Raw genomic sequence first — 17,095 nt, 5'->3', positions numbered from 1 at the left:
CAGACGGTCAGAACCCTAGGACAAATGGTGGAAGCAAAGCTATACAGACAAAATCTCACAGAGAAGCATACACATACACACTCAGAAAAAGTGGAAAAGGGGAAAAAATAAATCTTACTTTCAAAGTCCACCTCCTCCATTTGGGATGACTCGTTGTCTATTCACGTATTCCACAGATGCAGGTACATCAAGTTGATTGTGGAGCTTTAATCCACTGCTTCTGAGGCTGCTGGGAGACATTTCCCTTTCTCTTCTTTGTTCTCACAGCTTCCAGGGGCTCAGCTTTCGATTTGGCCGCGCCTCTGCGTCGCCTGAGGGCGTATGTTCTTCGCTCAGACAGGACGGGGGTTAAAGGAGCCGCTGATTCGCGGTCTCTGGCTCACTCAGGCCGGGGCGGGGCGGGGGGGGGGGGGGGTGTGGGGGGGCGTGGGGGTGGGGGTGGGGCGGGGCATGGAGGGCGGGGCGGGCCTGCGGCGGCACAGGCCGGCGTGACGTTGCACCAGCCTGAGGCGCACCGTGCGTTCTTCAGGGGGAGTTGTCCCTGGATCTTGGGACCCAGGCAGTGGCGGGCTGCACAGGCTCCCCGGAAGGGGGGTGTGGATAGTGGCCTGTGCTCGCACACAGGCTTCTTGGTGGCGGCAGCAGCAGCCTTAGCGTCTCATGCCCGTCTCTGGGGTCCCTCCGCGCTTTTAGCCGCGGCTCGCGCCCGTCTCTGGAGCTCCTTCAAGCAGCGCTCTGAATCCTCTCCCCTCACGCACCAGGAAACAAAGAGGTAAGAAAAATTCTCTTGCCTCTTCAGCAGGTCCAGACTTTTCCCCGGACTCCCTCCCGGCTAGCCGTGGCGCACTAACCCCCTGCAGGCTGTGTTCACGCCGCCAACCCCAGTCCTCTTCTGGCGCTCCGACCGAAGCCGAGCCTCAGCTCCCAGCCCCGCCCGCCCCGGCGGGTGAGCAGACAAGCCTCTCGGGCTGGTGAGTGCCGGTCGGCCCTGATCCTCTGTGCGGGAATCTCTCCCCGCTTTGCCCTCCGCACCCCTGTTGCTGTGCTCTCCTCCGCGGCTCCGAAGCTTTCCCCCTCCGCAACCTGCAGCCTCCGCCGGTGAAGGGCCTTCCTAGTGTGTGGAGACCTTTCCTCCTTCACAGCTCCCTCCCGCTGGTGCAGGTCCCGTCCCTATTCTTTTGTCTCTGTTTATTCTTTTTTCTTTTGCCCTACCCAGGTACGTGGGGGTTTCTTGCCTTTTGCGGGGTCTGAGTTCTTCTGCCAGCGTTCAGTAGGTGTGCTATAGGAGTTGTTCCATGTGTAGATGTATTTCTGGTGTATCTGTGGGGAGGAAGGTGATCTCCGCGTCTTACTCTTCCGCCATCTTCCCGGAAGCCTCCTGACTCACTTCTATTACGTTGAGCAGATATGCTATGATGTTTTTTAATGGGAGTCCAAGGAGACTAATATACCTACCAAAACTCAAAAACTGTCAATATAGAATTGCATACTCGGTGAAACTATCATTCAAATATGAAAACAAAATAAAGACATTTTTAGACAAACAAAAGCTGAGAGAATTTATTACCAGTAGATATGTACTACAAGATTATTTAAGGAATTATTCAGGGTGATGAGAGATAATGTCAGATGAAATCTATACAAAAGAATAAGTAACTCTAGAAATGGTAAATATGTAAGTAAATATAAAAGACTTTCCCCCTTCTCCTAAAAATTATCTTAGGAAAGAATTGACTACTTCAAACAAAAATTAATAACAATGTATTCTGCAGTTTATAATGTATGTAGAAGTAAAATGTTTAGCAACCATACCACAAAGAATGGGAAAAAAGGAAGTATATTATTGTAAGGTTCTTATATGTGTGGTATAACAATATTTGAAGATAGACTATAATCGATTGAAGATTCATATTGTAAAGCCTATAGAACCCACTGAAAAATAAAACAAAGAAATTGTATCTGATAAGCCAACAGTGGAGATAAAATGGAATGCTACAAAATAATTTTTAAAAAAGGCAGAAAAATAAATACAAACAAAGAGCAGATGAGACAATAGAAAACAAATAGCAAGATGATAAATAGACAGTCATATTGATAATTTCATTAAATATAAATGGTCTAAATATAAATGGTCAATCAAAAGACCGAGGTTGTCAGAATGGATAAAAAGAGTAAAACCCAACTCTAGGCTGTCCATAAGAAATTCATTTAAGATTCAGAGGTAGGTAAAAAGTGAAAGGCAGGAAAATGATGTGCAATGTAGACACTAAGTATGAGAAAGCTGGAGTGGCTGTACTAACATCAGATGAAGTAGACTCTGGAAGGCACACAATACAATATTGTCAACTGCAGTCACATTGCTGTACACCAGTTCTCCAGAGAAGGTAGATCATGGGTGTTCTCATTACATAAATGAAAAAAGAAAGAAAAAAAAAGGAAAATGGTAAAATTATGAAGTGATGGATATGTTGATTGGCTTGGTGATGAATATTTCACACTGTATATGTATATCAGGTAATTGGGTTGTACATTTTAAAAATGTACAATTTTGTATTGTCAATTATACCTCAATAAAGCTGGGGGATAAAAGGAATATAGAGACGCTTTTCATAGTGGCAAGAGGGTCATTTCAAAAGAAAGCATGACAATCCTTGTTCTTTATATACCTAATAACAGAGCGTAAAATATATGAAGCAAAATCTGATGAAAATAGAAGTAGACAAGTCCACAATTACAATTAGAGATTTCGGCATTCCTCCCTCAGCAATTAATAGAACACATAGACAGAAAAGGATATAGAAAACCTGAACAACACTACCAGTCAACCTGACCTTATTGACATTTATAGAATATTCTACCTATCGATAGCAAAATACACACTCTTTTGAAGTGCATGTAGAATTCACCAAAATGGGCATTAATCAAGTCTCAAAATGTTCTCTGACCACCAGGAATAAAATGAGAAATAAATAACAGAAAGGTATCTGGGATATTCCCATGATTTGCAGAATATGAAAGATATTCCTCAATAACCCATGGGTCAATGAAGAAATCATAAGAAAAATTGGAGAATATTTTGAGTTAAATGAAAAAAAAAAACCACACAACAATCTTTGTAATGCAGTTAAAGATATGCCCAGAGGGAAATTTATAGCTCTAAAAATGGACTAGTTCCTATGCCCCCATTTTACAGGCAAGAAAACTGAGGCCCAGGCATGTTGAGTGATTTACATTGGTTAGGGTAAGAGTTAGAAAGAGACTCTTCTGGACTGGTTTCTTTCCTTCTCTTCTACTGTCTCTTTTAATTTTTTTTCCCTTTGGACTTTGCTGGGTGTTTTCAGCGTAATATGTCCAGACACTGTTCTGTCACTGCACTCCCTGCTGTACTTTAACCCTGAGTAATTATTCTTTACAGTTGTAAAGTGTGTCAGGAGCAAGGGGAAATGGAAATGACCATCTGTGTAGCTACTCTTAGCTACTCTGTGCTAAGCATGGTGGAACCTGATCTTACAGCAACTCTGATGTAATTAAATCACTTGCCTAATATCATGCAACTCGTATTGGCTCTTGCATTTGAATTTAGGTCTGTACAACCTAAAAATCCATGCTGAGGGCTGGATGAATCATCACTCCTACTATCAGACTTGTACTCAGTTTAGACTCCAGAACGATTGCTGCATGTTTACTCCACTTTAAGGCAGGGAATGAACACAATGGTGCTTTTCCTTTCTTGACAGTTAACCATATTCTACTGTTTTTTTATCCCCAACTGTGCTCTATGGTTTTTAACATCAGGAACCCACCCTCCCCATGTATGGCCAATACTGCACTAACTACAAGTTAAAATTTCTATACTCCATGTCAGTAAAAACTCTCCTTTTATCAAGCAGTAATCCTTTGCCCGGTGAGAATGCCAAAAAGGCAATAAACTCAATTAGGAAAAGATTTTGTGATTGAAGTCAAAGCTGGCCAGAGCTGCTTGTGGGGATTAGCCAGTAGGGGTCACTGCTAGAAGTCCAGCCTGCTGGCCATGTGCGTCTGAGCTGCTTGCATGGGCATAGCAGCTAGTCAGTGTGGGCACCTGGGTCAGTTACCCATAGAGCTGGGCATTCTCAGATGTCCTGTCAAGGGTATCCCCCATAGGCACACTGTCCTTGTATCTCCAGGTATCTCATAGGACACAAAAAGGGGCCAGTCCAATTACTCTGGATAGCTTTTCTTCTAATACCATGATCCTCTCACATGGACTTTAAGCTGGCGAGCGCAGTAAAGCATAGTGGCCTGTTCATGTTGAAACCCCAATTCTAACACTTACCAGCTGTGAGACTTGGGCGGGTCATTACCTTGCTAAGCCTTGGTTTCGTCGTCTATGAAGTGGGCGTAATAATAGTCCTGACCTCATAGGGTGGTTGTGAGAATTAAATGGGTTCATATATATAAAGCACACAAAAGAGCACTGTGAGCTCGTAGCAGTGCTGTGTAAACGTTAGTCTGTACTTTTAAGCAGCGTTTTTCACTAGGAATCTTTGCTGAACAGGTCTGTTTCCTCCCTCCTCTACACTACTGATCAACAATCTTGGTTGCAAGCAACAGAAACTGAACTCCGACTGGCTTAGGCAAAAATGGAAGTTCAAGACTAGGCGTGGCTTCGGAACTTGTTGAACATCTAATGTTGAACATCTTACAGCTAACTTTTGCGACTGTGAAGTAATAACCTAGGGAAGACTGAGTGAGCTGCCTCATATAGAGATTTAGGAAGAGCTTAAATAGGAGACGACTCGCTATTATCTCATGCACAGAGTTTTTGGGAAAAAAACTCACCTTGTCAGGCATATCTAGAAACGTAAAAAAAAATTCCTCTTCTAATATTCACTTGTTCAATTATTCAAAAAATATTTACCAAGTACAAGAATATGCCTCTCCCTGTTTGGGTATAGGAGATACACTAAGATACCGGACCAAAAGCCCTGGCCTCATGGGGCATACGTTTAGTGCAGGTAAAAAAGAGAAACCATCCACAAAACATGAGTAAATAACAGAATATGTAGAAAAGAAGATCTGAACTGTGAAGAAAAATAAAGCAGCGAGGGAGATTGATGAGTGCTGAGATTTATTCTCCGGGGAAGTATATATATTAAGAAAAAAATTACTCATGGGATGGAATGGGTAAGAGGCTATTCTATAGGTTGGAAACCAGCTTAATGTTTACAAACTGATGACAGTTACCCTTCTCTTGAGGGAGACACTTAAAGAGCAGGATATGAGAGAGATCTTGGACTTTAGGTACTTTCACAATTGCTCTTCACATTAGCATCTCCGAGGATGCAGATGACCCTCAGCTTTTCTGGTTAATAACATGGCAAGGCAAAGGGGTACCTGCAGGAGCGTCATGGGGTTCCAGGTGGGAGGGTGTTAAGTGTGATGCTCACATGAGACCCTGTCTAGTACGATGCCAGGAGGGAACCAGCCCATGCGACACGCCTAATATCATGCAACTCGTATTGGCTCTTGCATTTGAATTTAGGTCTGTACAGCCTAAAACTCCATGCTTTCTCAGGGAGAAAGGGTCACTTTCACTTATGACCCAGAGCTGGACCTTGAACTCTCTGAGAACCGTTGCATGAAGACATCAGGTTGATGTGCTACAGAAGATAGGAAGGCCAGTGTATTGCCTGGGCTCATTAAGGCTGGTGTCAGAAGCAACACAGAAGGCACCTTCTAGGTCTTGAGTAAACACCCTGTCTATTCCCAGCAGCGCGGTTCAGGCATCGAACCGCTATAAGGAAAGAAAAATGATGTGGAATTACTCATCAGATTGCCCGAGGTCCAGGTCACTGTGACTACAAAGGCATGACCCCCAGCATCTCCACCCTCTTATCCAGGTGGCTATGTGGGTAGGTGGGCTCAGGGGCCCTCTTGAGGAGTCAGTTCTCTGTCTTTCTGTCTGTCTGTGTCTCTCTTGCTGCATGCCGGTTTGAGCATGTTCACCCTCAGTGTCAGAAGGCATTGGGACGCTTAGCCCTGAGATCTGAGCCACACGCTCAGCATCTTACTTGAACTCCACAATGACGAATTCAGCTCATGGGAAGCTCTGGCTGAAGTGCAGCCTTGATAGCCATTCTGTAATTGTCCCCTGTGTAAGTAGGCACGATGATTGCTGGGTCAGGGTCTGAGCAATCCTGCACACACCATCCTTTACTGCTAAGAAGCATGATAAGGAGGTTGAGTGGAGACCTACCTTATAAGAAGAGACTAGTGGCTAGAATGACATTTTGGAATCAGGCAGAAATGAATTCAGCGCCACCTAGTCTATGAGTTAACTTAATCTGAATCTCCTTTTCTGTTTAACGGGAACAATACGACTTGTCTTGCAGGGCAGCTGTGATGTGATTGAGCGATTTTCTTTCTTTTTTTAAAAATTTATTTCATCATCAATTTTTAATTTTATCTTTTCTTTTCTTTTTTAAAAATATTTATTTATTTATTTATCTTTGGCTGCGTTGGGTCTTTGTTGCTGCGCGCAGGCTTTCTCTAGTTGCGGCGAGTGGGCTTCTCACTGCAGTGGCTTCTCTTGTTGCGGAGCATGGGCTCTAGGTGCACGGGCTTCAGTAGTTGTGGCACACGGGCTCAGTAGTTGTGGCACACGGGCTTAGTTGCTCCGTTGCCTGTGGGATCTTCCTAGACCAGGGCTCGAACCCATGTCCCCTGCATTGGCAGGTGGATTCTTAACCACTGTGCCACCAGGGAAGCCCAGTCATCATTTTTAAAATTTGGAGTATAATTGCTTTACAATATTGTGTTAGTTTTTGCTGTACAACAAAGTGAATCAGTTATCCTCTCCCCCTTGTACCTCCCTCCCATCCCCACCCCGTCCCACCTATCTAGGCCACCACAGAGCACCGAGCTGAGCTCCCTGTGCTATAGTGCAGCTTCCCACTAGCTATCTATTTCACACATGGTAGGGTATTTATGTCAAACCTAATCTCCCAGTTCATCCCACCCTCCCCTTCCCACCCTGTGTCCACATGTTCATTTTCTACATCTGCGTCTCTATTCCTGCCCTGGAAATAGGTTCGTCTGTACTGTTTTTCTAGATTCCACATACATAGAGTGGGGCAGTGTACATCCATGCACTGCAAAAACCATAAGAGTAATAATAACAAAGGCATCATTATTATTAAACTTTGTGGTATTAACCAAAGCAGATGCTCACGTCTCCTCCCTGGATACCCCTGTCACGCATAGATACTAGTTAGGATGCACTATGACACAGCTCATGGCGATACTTGCTATGCAACAATGTCACCAAACAGTAGTAGACGTGGCATCAGATTTAGAATCACAAAGTCTGAATCGAAGTGCCAACCAGCTCTGCCACAGACTAATTTTGTAACCCTGGGCAAGCAGACTGTGTCTTAAAATTCCTACATGCAAATAAAAACTGTTGCATATAACTATAAAGCAAAGGCTCAAAAGCAAAGCCCCTTATACTACCACCCAGACCATCCCCAAACCTGTGAAGAGCCCTGTGAGTGCTCTTCCATCTCACATTCCTCTCCCTCTGTATTCTGTGCCAACCTCACCCCCTCTTACCTCCAAAATTTTAAATTTATCCTTCCTTGAAAGGAAGCTTCTTTACTTTTCATACATTTGTTAAGAAGACTGGATGAATCTTGTATGTGGACAGTGCAATGTTAATGCTCATTATTACAAATACCTGCAGTTATGTGGTCACAGGCTGGAGAACAGACACACGTTGGCTGCATTTTTGGGGGAAGATGCCCCAATTTCAGCAGTCAAGTGCATTTTGTTTTCCTGCTCTGTGCTTCTTGTCAGGGAGACAACCCCCATAACTTTCAACTAATCTGTTCCGGATGAAGAAACCAGATAAGTCATATTTCTTAAAATTGTGAACTGGCTCTCAGCTCCTTCGAGGGTGTCTTGCCTTGGAGTACAGAGCATGAACTTCACTTCTCGCCTTTAAAGGCATTTGCTTCCGTGTGTTGGAGAACTCTTGTTTATCCCTCACATTTGGGCTGTGTGCTGAGGACCAGTGGTTCTCAGTGTTGAATCTTTCTTACATTTTTACTCCACTCGCTCATGCAGTAAAACTTTATTGTGTGCCAAATATACTCTAGTTGGAAATAGAGAGCTTTGAAGTTTTTTTTCTGCTTTTTTTTTCCCTGCTTTTGTGGACAAGGGAGTACACAGACATGTCATAGAACACTCTGTGCTATGAGAGTGGTGCCCAGATGCTCGGGGACAAGAGGAAGAGAAACAAGGCTCAGTGGTCAGGGGTTGCTTCCCAGAAGAATTGACACCTGAACTGGGTTCTGAAGGTAGAATAGGATCTAGCTCGGTGAAGATGCCTGGGAAGAGTATGTAGGCAAAGGGAATAGTAATAGAAAGGTGCAGTCCTGAAAGAGAATGGGTGGACATCTTCCCTAGCCTTCCTCACCTGCTTTTCATCCAGGATGAAGGAGGCCTCAGAGTCCTCCTTGGCATTGCTGTTTCCTTCATGCTCTCATCAACCCACCTTAAGTCCAGCTACTCCAGCATCTGAGTTGCCCTCAGGTCTTCTTCTCTTCGTATCTATGGCAACAATTTTTGCCTGGCTGGTCTCCTACCTGGGCTTCTGGAGTCCTCTCCTCACTGTTCTATTCAAGTCCATTCTTGCCCCCATAGGGTCTGATCTCCATCAGCAGACTGAACTTTCTAACACAGCAAATCTGAGCACCCTCCTGCTTAAACCCTTCAGGGGCTTCCTAGAGTTCTCAACATAAATTACTAACATCTGTATCCCTGCCTTTGGGACCCTACACAGTCAACCTCTGTCTATTCCTCCACACGCACCTCCTGCCTCTCTCTCCTTGATCACTCACTGCAGCCATGCTGGCTGTTTTCTCTGGCTTTTTTTCAAGATTTTCTCTTTGTCTTTGGTTTTTCCATCAGGCTGGTGGTTTTCAAGTCCTAAAAACCTTCCAGCTCCTTCCTTTCTCAGGACCTATCTTCTCTGCTCCCACTTGCTGTCTGGCCAATTCACGTGTTATCTTTCAGGTCTCAACTTTAATTGCAATTTCCTCAAAGAAGTTTTCTCTGATCCTCCTGTATTTAAAAATTTCTTCTCTTACCACATCTTATTTTTTCCCTTTATAGAACTTACCATTGTTTGTAAATTAAGCACCTACATGATGTTTTCTTGAGTCTTTCACCACACTCTAGGCTTCAAGAAGGCAAGGAGTATATTTCATTTACCACTCTCTACTCATTGTTTATCACAGTGTGTAGCGCATAGTAGGTCTTAGTATATGTAAGTTGGATGAATGGATAAAAGGGATAAGTAGCCCCAGGGGAAACACATACACTGGGGTTAGAATAGTCAGGGAAGCCTTGTGCCTTTGTTTTCTATTGATGCATAATAAATTGCCACACGTGTCACAGATTAAAACAACATAAATTTATTATCTCACAGTTTTTTGGGGTTAAGAATCCAGGCACAGCTCAGATGGAGCCTCTGCTCAGGCTTCATCAGGCTGCAGTCAAGGTGTTGACCACACTGTGATTCTTAGTCGGAGCTTGGGGTCCTCTTCCAAGCTCCTTTTGGCTCTTGGCAGAATTCAGTTATTTGTGGTTGTAGGACTGAGCTCCTCAGCTCCTAAATACTGCCCTTCTCCAGAGGCAGCTTTGTTCACTTCCTTCCTTGACACTAGCAGGATCATCTCTCTGAGTTTCACTCTTTTCCCTTTATCTTTAAATAGATTCAGATTTATGAAAAAAGTCACAAGATGACACAGAGAATTTCCATATATTCCACACCTACTTTCTCCTATAATTAATATCTTACATTAGTATAGTACCTTTATCATCATTAATGAACCAATATTGATACATTATTATTAACTAAAATCCATATTTTATTCAAATTTCCTCATGAGTTTCCTAATACCCTCTTCTGTTCCAGGATCCCATTCAGGATACGACACTCCATTTATAATTTGCGATATACATTTACAAATAATCTAAGTCTGGTTTCAAATAATACTACACTACTTCACAGGTCCTACAGGTGCCTCATAGCAGAGTATTCCCAATTCCTTGTTCCCGTCCATTGTGATATTACTGTTAATTTCACTTATCCATATGAATAGTCACCCAGTACACTGTTACCATTATTGCTTTAAAAATGTTATATTTTAGATCAATTAAGAATTAGAAAAACAAAAGCTTTCATTTTACCTTCATTTGTTCTTCCTTTCTTTATGCACATCCAAGTCTGATCCATATAATTTTCCTACTGCCTAAACAACTTCTTTTAACATTTATTATAGGAAAAGTGTTTTGGCAATGAAATCCCTTCAATTTTGTTTGTGTGAGAAGTCATTATTTCTCCTTTATTTTTAGAGAATAATTTTGCTGGATATAGATTTCTAGGTTGATGATTTTTTTCTTTCAACACTTTAAAGATTTCACTCCATTGTCTTCTCTCTTGCATGGTTTCAGATGCAAAGTCCCCTGTGATTCTTATTGCTGTTCTTCTATAGGTAAAGTGTATTTTTCTTTTGGCTTCTTTTAAGATTTTTCTCTTTGTCTTTTTGCAGTTTGAATATGAATGTCTTAATATTTTTGTTTTTGTTTTCATTTATCCTCATTGGTGTTCTCTGGACCTGTGGTTTGATGGTGTTATTAATCTTGGAAAATTCTCAACCATTATTGCTTCAAATATTTCTTTTGTTTCACTCTCTCTTTCTTCTTATAGTATGTCAGTTATGTGTATGTTACACCTTTTGATGTTGTCCCACAATTCTTGGATGCTCTATTTTTTTCCCTTTCTTTTTTTCTCTTTGTATACATTTCATTTTCGGATGTTTCTATTAACTATCTTCAAGCTCACTGATTCTTTCCTTGCCTGTGTCGAGTCTACTGACGAACCCACTGGAAGAATCTTTCATTTCTATTCCTGTGTTTGATTTTTAGCATGATTTGATTGTTTCTTAGAGTTTCTACCTGTTTACGTTAGCCTTCTATTTTTTGAATGTTGTCTACTTTTTCCATTAGATCCCTTAATATATCAATCATAGTTATTTAAAATTCTCTGAAAGATAATCCTGACATCTGTGTCATATTTGAGTCTAGTTCTGGTGATTGCTTTGTCTCTTCAGATGGTTTTTCTTGCCTTTTGCCCTACCTTATAATTATTGCTGAAAGCCAGATGTGTGGTATCAGGTAGTAGGAGCTGGGGTAAGCAGACTTTTACTGTAAGGATTTATGTTAATCTGGCTAGAAGTGGGACTCTGTTTAATGTTTGCTGTAGCTACGGGTGCCAGAGGCTTCAAATCCATTAGTGTCCTTGTTTGTGTCTCTCTTCCTGACTTTGGGCTTCCTTAAGTACTCCTTCTCAGAGTCTGTGTCTTGCGGCTCTTTTAGCTGTGACCCACTAAGTTATTTTACTGCAACCCTGTTGATGTGGTGCTAAGGTATGAAGAAGGGGGAACAGTCTATAAACTTCCAATTGAATCTCAGTCTTTTGCTGGGCTTGTGTTTTGTTTTGTTTTTTTTTTGCGGTACGTGGGCCTCTCACTGTTGTGGCCTCTCCCGTTGTGGAGCACAGGCTCCGGACGCGCAGGCTCAGCGGCCATGGTTCACGGGCCCAGCCTCTCCACGGCATGTGGGATCTTCCCGGACCGGGACACGAACCCGTGTCCCCTGCATCGGCAGGTGGACTCTCAACCACTGCGCCACCAGGGAAGCCCTATGTGCAGATTTTTGTATATCAATTATACCTCAGTAAAGCATTAAAAAAAATCCAGATGCTGATTTTCTTCACTTTGGGATTTCATCTTGAAGTTTTGATTGGAGAAATTTCTCAGGAGCTCACTTTGAGGACACAGATAGCTAGCCAGAAAGAAATAAAAATAAAGAACTCTCTCCATCAACCAAGAAAATCTTGAATGTCAAGATGTCTAGGTCATCTGAGGCAATGCTCCCAGTGAGCACTTGCCTTGCATTTGGGGTGGTTGGGTTGATGGATATCTTCCTTCTAGAAATGTTGCCACCTCGACTTTAATGAACTAAAGCTTTAACGAACAAGGTCTTTTCACAGAAGTGTTGTGTCTCTTCAATTTAGTCTTGTTAAGTAAACCTTTTCCTTATTTTTTTCCCCAAACAAAAAAGTTAAAATAAAATACAACCAAAAAAATCCTACCCCTCCTTTTTTAATCTGGGGAAAGAAGTTCGGATAATTATAGATAGTTTCCTTTTTGTAATTATATAAATGTCATCCTTTGCTTGGACTGTCATTTTAGAGAACATTTTTATAGAAGATGTTTACATTCCTGCAACACATTTGGAACAAATGAAGCAGCCGTTCTGCAGGGAAATGGCATTGACAGTTGCCATGGGAACTGTGTGAAGTCACAGAAAGTAGATTATCTCATAATGCATTACCCAGTGTCAGAAACAGCAGCCCGACTGAGAACAAACTACCAATTAGTGAGCGACAATTCAGGGCCAGAGAATAGGAACAAAATAGAAGGCCACCTCAGAAAGGTCATGTTCAAGCTAATTTATTGGTTACTTTGTGCTACTCAAACCAATTATTCTGATTGCTTTCCACCCATATAAATCTATTTTAACTAGTTCAGACTTCTATATGAGGAAAATCCATAAAAATGGAATTTGACATTTTGAAGAAATGTTTAGGATTAAAAAAAAATTCTTTTGCTCAGTTGGTGAGGTTTTTAAATTAATTTTTTAATCTTTTTATTCTGAAAGTCTTCGGGAGGCAATATCCTTAATGATTAAGGGTATAGGCCCTAGCATCAAACTGCTTGGGTGTAAATTTTGGCTTTGCCTCATTAGCTTTTTGGCCTCATAGAAATGGCTTCACTTCTCCAAGCCTCAGTTTCTTCATCTGTAAAATGGGAAAAATAATAGCTTTCGCTTCTGCAATAAAAATTTCCACCTCGTGGGCTTGCTTTGAGAATTGAATGAAGTAATCTGTACAAAAAGGCTCAGAACAAAGCCTGCTCACACTAAATGTCCAATATGTGTTTAGCAGCGTTAGTCTGATGAAAATTCCCAGATTTTCTGGCAAAGAAGTTAGAAATTCAAAAAAGCTCATCCTGTGAGGGGGAAAAAAAAAAGAAAAGAAAAATCTGTGTTTATTGCAAAGTCTAACTTGAACTAGCACCAAAATCACCTGTAAAGTTTCATCAAACTGTAGGTTTTAAGGCCCTACCCTGGACCTGCTGAGTCAGTATATCCTGTTATGAGGCCCAGATATGTACATTTTAAATGACTTTCCTAAGTGAGTCTGTTTCATTTTATCAAGACGAAGAATCACTTGTGCTCATTGGAATGCATTTTTCTAAATACCATCTTCTGAGTTGATCAGCACATGTGTGTGGGGTAGTGCCATGGTGATGAAAATGTTAACAAGCATCTCAGGGGACTCTAATGCAAGTCGTAGAAAAACTGCACTTGGACAAATGCTGCCCTTCAGAGCCTCTCCAGGTCCCTTCCCTCACTCACACCTCACCTCCCCACTTGGAAGGAGGGGCTCTTACAAAGTTACCAGCTGCTTATGAGGATGGAGAGTGGAGTTTCCTTGGAAGAAACAAAGAGGTGAATGGCCTCCTTCTTGTGGCAAGCTGCTAACTTCTTTGTCTCTCCTGTAACCCAAACTGCTTCCTTTTTGGGAGCTCTACTTCCCTTACCTCTAGCTCCCTCAGAAACCAGACTGGGGCCCTGGGCTGGAAGACTCTCATGCATGTCTTAGGCCACTTCTGCTCTAGATAAGGAAAGAAACATTCCCTTTGTATTTGTTTTCCATATTTCCCCTAGTTACTGGAACTTAGAAGGTCTAGGAAGTTAGGAAGTGATGCAATGGTCTAACAACTGCCCACCCCCCTAAAAAAAAGCCGGATTTGTAGCACTTGTTAATTTCTGTAGTGTAAATATTTCCACCATGGCTATTTTTAAGCTATCAAATGAAGTCACAGCATGCAGATTTGAGAAGAGAGAATGCACAATTTGCTATTGTGAGCCATCCAAGGCAGCTCCAGTATGCTTCAGGGGCAAGACAGAGGTCCAGGTTGTGGACTTAGTGGAAATTACGACACAAAGGAATAAGCCACTTGGCTGGGTATAGTCTTGGCCTTAAGCCAGAGGGACAAATGAGGGTCTAACTGCCTGATCTGTGGCCCAGCTTTGTTCCCCAGGGTAGAAGACCACACTGGCCTCGAAAGGGTGAATATATTTCTTTGCAAGTGCCGACTTCAGTGAGGTGGTAGCTGCTGGCTGGAGTGCTGTGTGGAAAGGATTCGGAGGCTCTTATCTTGGTTTATCAGGAATGATTACTGTGACAAGTTAGTGAGGCCTGAAATGAACACAGAAGAAGGGAGTGCAGTCACACGTGTTTGCCATCCATGCCATTAGGATTCCATTCGTTCATTTACTCATTCGTTCAAAAAATACTGAGTCCCTATTAAGTTCCAGGCACTGTTCTAGGCTGTGAGCAAATAAAGAACTTACATCCTAGTGGGAGAAAGAGAAAAAGATAATAAACAAATCCACCTGTGATATGTCAGTAGTGTACTGGGAAGAAAGCAAATAGGTTAAGGGCACAGAGAATGAGGAGGTAGAGGAGGGTATTTGTGATCATGTGGTCAGGAACAGCATCTTGAGAAGGTGACATTTAAGCAGTGACCAGAAGGAAGTAAGGAGGTGAGAAACATAGTTTCTGCAGGAAGAGAGACCCAGGCAGAGGAAACAGTAAGTGCAAAGGCCCTGTGGTTAAAGCAGTGTAGGTTTGTCCGAAGCAAGGGGGCCATTGTGGTGGAAGCTCAGTGAGTAAGGAAGACAGGGGTGGGAAACTGGTGCCACATGCTGCCTGGGGGCAAGATCATGTTGAGGTTCGTAGGGTTGGGTCCAACACCCTCATTAGTAACAAAATGAGAATTCCTTATCTGTATATTGTTCTGAAAACTAAATAGGTAATTTGCCAAGAATTCAGGGTCTTATTCAAAATGTCTTTCTATGAGAAGCATGGATGTATCTACTGGGAATTTCTCTAGCTCAGGGCCTGGCGCTGGAAGTAGGAAAAGACAATGAGAATACAGGTGTCTAAGAGGAGTAAAAAGTACTTGTACTGTCAAAGAAGATGGATTCCAATGATATTTCATTTTCAGGAAGGAAGGGAGCTTAACAACGACAAATAGCTTAACAGGTTTTCAGGTTTGGGTATTTCCTATGCCAGGATGAAAACTCTGTGGTTATACATACACATAGAGGTTGGTTCAGTAGAAACATGCAAAGATTTTGGAGACTGAGAGGAGTGGGTTTCAAATCTATTTCTGCCATTTCCTTAATTTTCCTTCAGCAAATATGTACCGAAGGCCTATTTTCTGCCAGGTCCTGTGTGAGGCATAGGGAGATATAAAGACGAGTGAGATACTTCCCTGTCCTCAAGGAGTTTACAGTCCTTTAAGAGCTGTGTGAGTGACCTAAGGCAAGATATTTAGCCCCATTGACTTCATAAGTAAAATGCAGGTAAAAATATCCAGCCCTGAAGGGTAGGGGGGATTAAATGAGACGACACAGAAAAACAAAATTTAACCAGTGTCTGGAGATGCCCAGTACACGTTTGTTTCTTTGCACATCTTTCATCCCTAGTTTCATTTAATATTGTGTGGAGGTTAGGGCCACTCACAGGATGTGTTATTCTGCCCAATCCTCTAATCTGGCCAAAATGGAAGTCAAGAACAGCCTTGAAGGAAAAATGATTCACCAAAATGCACCATGATTTAGGGAGGTGAAACTACCCTGTCGGATACTATAATAGTAGATACATGTCATTATAAATTTTCTAAACCCGTAGAAAGTACAAAACCAAGAGTGAACCCCAGTGTAATCTATGGGCTTTGGGTCGTCATGAGATGTGTCCACATAGATTCATCAGTTGTAACAAAGGTACCATCCTGGTGAGTGATGTTGATAATGGGGGAGGCTATGCACGTGTTGGGGCATAGAGTACATGGGAAATCCATGTATCTTCCTCTTAATTTTGCTGTGAACCTAAAACTGCTCTAAAAATGTTGATTGAAAATGCACCATGTGGTTGGAGGGGTGCATTGGAGACTTTTTCTCATCTGATTTGCTTTATCTGAGTATAAATTCAGACACCTGACAACCATAAATTTTACTCTGAAACTCCATTCTTACATCAGTTTGTTTAGGACTTGAAATGGATTTTCCAAAGAGAAGATGTTTTAAGTGGTTTTAGGGAAACCCACAAAGGCATATTCAATCCACATGTAATTTCAGCTAAATTATGAGTTCCAGAGTTTCCCTCCAACCTCAGGCTTCCATGCATGCTGAGTTCTCAGGGGGATATTTAGCTGAGTCAGGAAGGTAGGACTGGATAGCATGGGTGGAAACCCTCTCTGCAGTAACCAGAGAGGTTATCAATAAACTGGTTACCAGTATAAAAACGTGCTAATAAACTAGATATTGCCTGCTTGTAAGCTTCAAACTTTCTTCTGTCTCTATTTTAAAGCAGACCCTCTACTTCCCCCTCATTGCTTAGTCACCCACCAACTGATTGGATCCTGGAGAAGTAGAGGAGTTTTGGGGAGAGGGAACAGAGAAAGGAGGGGATGAAAAAAAATAGGAAAGCTACGTGTGTGTCGAAATTGAGTTATTTGTAGTGAAGTGGATGGACCTAGAGTCTGTCATACAGAGTGAAGTAAGTCAGAAAGAGAAAAACAAATACCATATGCTAACACACATATATATATGGAATCTAAAAAAAAAAAAAAAACGGTTCTGATGAACCTAGGGGCAGGACAGGAATAAAGACGCAGACATAGAGAATGGACTTGAGGACACGGGGAGGGGAAAGGGTAAGCTGGGACAAAGTGAGAGAGTGGCATTGACGTATATACACTACCAAATGTAAAATAGATAGCTAGTGGGAAGCAGCTGCATAGCATAGGGAGATCAGCTTGGTGCTTTGTGACCACCTAGAGGGGTGGGATAGGGAGAGTTGGAGGGAGACACAAGAGGGAGGGGATATGGGGATATATGTATACATGTA

At 42.3% G+C, this 17,095-nt stretch overlaps 1 long non-coding RNA gene across 2 annotated transcripts in view; it reads left to right on the top strand.

Moving 5' to 3' along the window:
- The first annotated feature begins 498 nt into the window (after window positions 1–498).
- LOC307194508 overlaps window positions 499–17,095 on the top strand; it is a 172,979-nt gene continuing 156,382 nt past the window's right edge. For both annotated transcript variants that reach the window (XR_013830568.1, XR_013830569.1), the window contains exon 1: window positions 499–772. This is a non-coding gene — a long non-coding RNA (uncharacterized lncRNA). The remainder of the gene's footprint in view (window positions 773–17,095) is intronic.

Source organism: Stenella coeruleoalba (assembly GCF_951394435.1).
Source record: "Stenella coeruleoalba genome assembly, chromosome: 11".
Classification (NCBI taxonomy): Eukaryota; Metazoa; Chordata; class Mammalia; order Artiodactyla; family Delphinidae; genus Stenella; species Stenella coeruleoalba.
This window is presented reverse-complemented; position numbering and strand designations above follow the sequence as displayed.